Below are 6000 nucleotides of genomic sequence, written 5' to 3' on the forward strand. Positions count from 1 at the left end.
AGCTTAACACTGGTGTGTGAAGCGGCCTTAGCCGAAAAGTCATGCACTCTAGATAATGCATCCGCGTTAGCATGCAGTAGACCAGCCCTGTGCTTTACAAAGAATTTAAATGGTTGCAGAGAGAGGAACCAACGGGTGACCTTAGCATTCTTGTCTTTATTGTTCTGCACCCACCGTAGTGGAGCATGGTCAGTGATAAGGGTGAAAGATCTGCCCAACAGATAATATTTCAAGGTTTCTGTTGCCCATTTAATGGCTAGACACTCTTTTTCTACGGTCGCATAGTTTTGCTCTCTTGGCAGTAACTTGCGACTTAGAAATAGCACTGGGTGTTCTTCATCACCAATCATCTGAGATAGTACCGCCCCCAGGCCTACATCGGAAGCATCGGTTTGCAAAAAGAAATGCTTCTTAAAATCTGGGGCTACCAAAACGGGTTGCATGCATAGAGCTGTACGCAAATCTGTAAAAGACGTTTCTGCATTATCATTCCATTTTACTGTATCTGGTGCCTTTGCTTTAATCAAATCAGTGAGAGGGGCAGCTCGGGTTGCAAAGTGGGGAATGAAGCGTCTATAATAGCCAACTAATCCTAAGAAAGCTTTAACCTGTTTCTTTCTTAGAGGGCGTGGCCAATTTTCAATTGCCTCAACTTTAGTCATTTGCGGCTTTACCAGTCCTCTCCCTACAGTATAGCCAAGATATTTGGCTTCCATACAACCAATGGAACATTTGGAGGGATTAGCAGTAAGACCAGCTTTCCTTATGCTGTTTAATACTGCTTCTACCTTTTCCAAATGGGAGACCCAGTCTTGGCTATAGATGACTACATCATCGAAGTATGCTGAAGCATACCTGGAGTGAGGTCTTAGCAGTTTGTTCATTAACCTCTGAAAGGTTGCTGGGGCTCCATGAAGCCCGAATGGTAAGACCGTATACTGGTATAGACCCTCAGGGGTCACAAACGCAGTCTTCTCTTTAGCTGATTTTGTCAGCGGGATCTGCCAATATCCTTTTGTTAGGTCTAGAACACTTAGAAACCTGGCCTGTGCCAGTTTCTCAATAAGCTCGTCCACTCGGGGCATAGGATAGGCATCAAATTTAGAGTGTTCATTAAGTTTTCTAAAATCATTACAAAAACGCACTGACCCATCTGGTTTAGGTACTAAAACTATGGGGCTAGACCACTGGCTATGTGACTCCTCAATAACTCCTAGTTCAAGCATTTTTTCTACTTCTGTTTGTATCGCCCCCCTTGTTGCCTCAGGAATTCTATAAAGCTTTAATTTTACTGTAATTCCTGGTTCTGTGATAATGTCATGACAGATTTCGCTAGTTCTGCCAGGAATGCTAGAAAATACATCTTTATTTCTGAATATCATTTCTTTGGCTTCCATCTGCTGTTCAGGGGTGAGATCAGCACATATACTAACGTCAACAATTGGGGGTTTGTCTACAGCAATCATACAGCTTTCCCTATCCTTCCAGGGCTTTAATAAGTTTATATGGTAAACTTGTTCAACTTTCCTATGATTAGGCTGTCTAATTTTATAGTTTACTGGCCCTACTTGTTCAATAACCTCGTACGGGCCTTGCCAATGAGACAGGAGTTTGCTCTCAGCTGTGGGGACAAGTACCATCACTCGGCCTCCAGGTTGGAAGGACCTTACTACTGCCTGACGGTTGTAGATAACCTGTTGGCTCCTTTGAGCTTCTTCCAGGTATTGCCTGACTATTGGAGAAATTTGTGTAATGCGCTCTTTGAGTTGATCTACATAGTGAATCACATTCTTTCCAGGTACTGTTTGTTCTTCCCATTCTTCCTTTGCTATATCTAATAGACCCCTTGGGTGTCTACCATAAAGGAGCTCAAAAGGGGAAAACCCTACAGAAGATTGGGGAACCTCCCGAATAGCAAACAGCAAGTATTGTAAGAAAGTGTCCCAATTTTTCCCATCTCGACCTACAACCTTTTGCAACATGTGTTTTAGGGTTCTATTGAATCTTTCTACTAAGCCATCGGTTTGAGGATGGTACACTGATGTCCTCAAGGCTTTTATTTGCAATGATTGGCATAGCTCTTTCATTAGTCGGGACATAAAAGGGGTACCTTGGTCAGTTAAAATCTCTTTTGGTAACCCTACCCGAGAAAATACCTGGAGCAATTCCTTTGCTATGGTTTTGGAAGCAGTATTGCGAAGCGGAATAGCTTCTGGATAGCGTGTGGCATAATCCAATACAACCAGAATGTACTGATTACCCTTAGCTGACTTTTTGAGCATCACCAAGCAGAAAAGGTGCAACTATGCCAGCCCATTGAGCATGAGGCCATTGCTCTCTGATAGCAGTTCGCTCAAAAGCAATGAGATATGCTTCCACATCATCTTGCGGCGTCATCTTTTGCAGATACTGATTTTCACGTATTGGCTTTGAACCGCTGCTTTGCTCCTCTCTGGTAATTTTTGAGAGTTGCTGCACAATCTCCTTCAGGACAGTCCTGTCCTCTTGCTGTGCCTGCAACACAGCCCCCATTTGAGCAGTTATCAGCCGGTTAGCTTCCTGTTGCACTGTGGTAGCATGCAGCAAGGCCTTTAACACATCCTCCATGTTAATACAGGGTTCAAACAGCTAATCCCACTTCTGTCACCACTTGTGGCAGGATGGCCAGGCTAATCTAGTTCCCAGTTTTAAACAAAATGAAATACAGCACTTTTAGCAGGTTTCACACAGTACCTTTTTCTCAGAGTCTCAGAGTCTCAGGCTTAACTACCTCCTCTCTCTCAGCTGTTAGACTCCCTGATGTCTTCAGAGGCTAACCTTTTAAAACCCTAGGGCTGGTTAATTACATTCACCTGGTTGATAACATTCAAGAGGTGACTCCTCCCAATTAACCCCATCATGCTGGGAATAGAGATCGCTCCAATCTATTACTAACATAGAAAGCCTCTCTGACCTTGCCACAACATCTATAACATCGTCTGACGGTCGGTGCTTCAATTTAGATGAACGCTGCTCAATTTGGACAAACGGAATTATCTGCACGAACGGTATGGAAGTCCAGCGGTGTTTGCGAGGTCATTTTAGTTCCATGCACTCGATGACCAAACACCGCTGGGCGTTCGTGCACCAAGATGGCCCATTCAACTATTAGGTGTTTGCGGTTTCCCTGCGTTGCCAGTTCCTAATTGGAGACACACGACTCCCTTGTGTGGTCCTCCATTCGGTACTTTGTTCGGCTCCACGAACAGTATGTCCATGTTCTGTTCTCGGAGCCCAATTAAACGAATGGACATAGTCTTTACAGATGGAATTAAACGAATAAACAGTTCTTGGTACAATGAAGTGGCTAGTTTTGCCACAAGCAATAAAAAGTCACTGTCATATTATATGTCAAATCATATTAGTCATATGTATGTGTAAAAAGGAGAGAGTGTGGTCCAAGAATGATGTGGAATGAGTTTTCGTTTTTTGTAATAGTAATAGAAGTTTTACATTGTGGTAGCTAAAGGTTTGTGGAGGGTGGGGGGAGAACGAGGTGCATCTACGAATTTAACTGAAACTTGTCTGCGAACCAACCAAACAATATGCCCGCAGGAGCAGGCAAGTCTGAGCCTCCTCTCCTGGTTCAAAGGAAAAGTCCTCAGAGGAGTAGGATGATCCTTCTTCAAGGGATGCCATGTTGTCCCATGTGGCTTTCTGTGAAATGCAGAACAGATCATCAGTGTTCCGTTCCGTCCAGGGGTGGACTGACAGCCTTCTGGGTCCCCGGACAAAATTAGATCCAGGGCCCTTCGAAGACAAAATATTGAAGTAGCACTATAGTGCCAGGAAAACAAACTTGTTTTTCTGGCACTATAGGGTCATTATCTCCCCCCCACCGCTGGGCTGAAGGGGTTAAAACATTCTATGTTTCTATGTTTCTATGTTTCTATGACACCGTTTTGGAAATATATACAAATAGAATAGGGGATAATCTGCTAAATACAGATAAAATGAAAAAACATAGCGCTTAACTGTGTGAGAGTTAATGAAGATGTATAATTTACAATTGGCCACTCACAAATTGTAAGATGTAAAACAGCTTTTGATACCGGAGAAACTGACGGAAGCCAAGCACAGAGAGATGGACACAGGTTTCTTCAGGAAGGAAGAGATTCTTTATTCGGTTCACCGATCGGGACTCAGAGGAACTAATGTCACCAAAATACAACAAGTTCTGAGCCCCGGACAATAGTGTAGGCTCCTTATATAAGCATGTAACTCCTCCCATAAGTAACTCCACCCACACATTCTCTTACCCAATCAATCGAATAAGAACTAACTTCCTGTTTGACCGCATGGCTTGCCCAGCACAATGGAGGAGGGGAATACTACATCCGGTATTCTCGCACATGCTCCGTACACTACTGATCGTATCTTTGCCACGTGCAACCAACCGACCGATACACCAGTATATGCACGTACACATGCCACGTGGTAATCTCGGCCTACTAAATTTATTTTTACCGAGATTCCACCACATTCCCCCCTTTGATGCCTCTGATATTTTCATAATTATGGAGGCATCACTTAACCTTAGTTTGCATATACCTCAGGTTGCCATGAACCAGACCAGACTTTGCGACTAATGACGTGAATCCCTCAACATTCTTCTTCCTGCACTAGTTCTCCCTGATTTAGAGCCTCATATCTATATATGGCCATTATCTGTGCAGCAGCCTTTCTCTCTGCTATATTTTCTATAATGCCCTGCACAGACCTAACTACCAAAGGAATCAGACATGGTAGGAGAAGGCACAGCATCAAAATTAGCATGACTCCACCTACCAACGCCTTAAGTCCTCCAAACTGCTCATACCAATTACCAAACCAACTACTTGGATTATACCCTTTCCATACCTGGGTAGGCACATGCGCTAGTTTAACCATATGGCTAGTAAGCTCAGCTATTGCTTGCCCTTCATCATCTATTTGAAGACAACAATTGCTTAGGTTAAACTTCCCACATACACCTCCCTCTACTGCCAATAGGTAATCCAAGGCTAATCTATTTTGGTAAACGGCTGTCCTCATCCTAGTATTATGTTTCGCTAGGAGATTGAGCGCTTGTGATGTCTCATTGGTAATTATCTCAACCACTGCCTGTAACCTTATAATGCGGTTGAGCATATATATTGGGGTTCTATATCCGAAAGTACCATCTTCTGCCCAAGTGGCTGGCCCATAATAATCTATGATACGCTGGGGAGGCCATTCATTATCTTCCCAGGTACCTATTGTAGCGGATTGGTACCGGGCTGTCCTACAACATGTATGGGAATAATTGTATTTGGTCATATTGCTAGTTTAATGTGTGTGAACATGCATAGAAATCATTGTATCCGGTTATATTGGCAGTTGAATGTGTGTAAAGTACTGTATTCCTCTGGTTGTTCGGTAGAATCATTCGAATGAAACAAGGGAATGAAACTACCGAACAACCAGACCACCCTGTGTAAAGTGTGCCTTCAATTACCGTTTGCAACAATGTTGCAAACGGGTAATTACCTATTCGTGCAGTGTGGTCTTTGTCCTCTGGGTGGCCGCCATTCGGGATACGAACACGTGGCGGCGGCCATCTTAAACTGCCGAACAGCGGTGTTTTGCCGTCGAGTGTCTGGAACTAAAATCGGACACTTGACTAGGCAAACACCGCTGAGACCTCCATACTTCCAGAAATTCGAATAGAAACTACCGAAGGACCCGCCGTTCTGTAGAAAGAACCCCACAAACAAGGGAATTCATTCAAACCCTCTCCAGGCTCTATAACACAGGCAATTCGTCTGTTTTCATTCCCTTGTTTGTGACCGACCGCAGGGCCAAAATGCATGGAACTGTTTTCGGATACTTTACCCCTGCGGTCGGTCAATACTTTAAAGTCCCATAACTCCCGAACGCTTTATCCGAATGGGCTGATTTTAAAATATGTTGTTCCTCCAGACTAGGGCTATCTGGAGATAT

Source organism: Pelobates fuscus, chromosome 7 (genome assembly GCF_036172605.1).
Source record: "Pelobates fuscus isolate aPelFus1 chromosome 7, aPelFus1.pri, whole genome shotgun sequence".
NCBI lineage: Eukaryota > Metazoa > Chordata > Amphibia > Anura > Pelobatidae > Pelobates > Pelobates fuscus.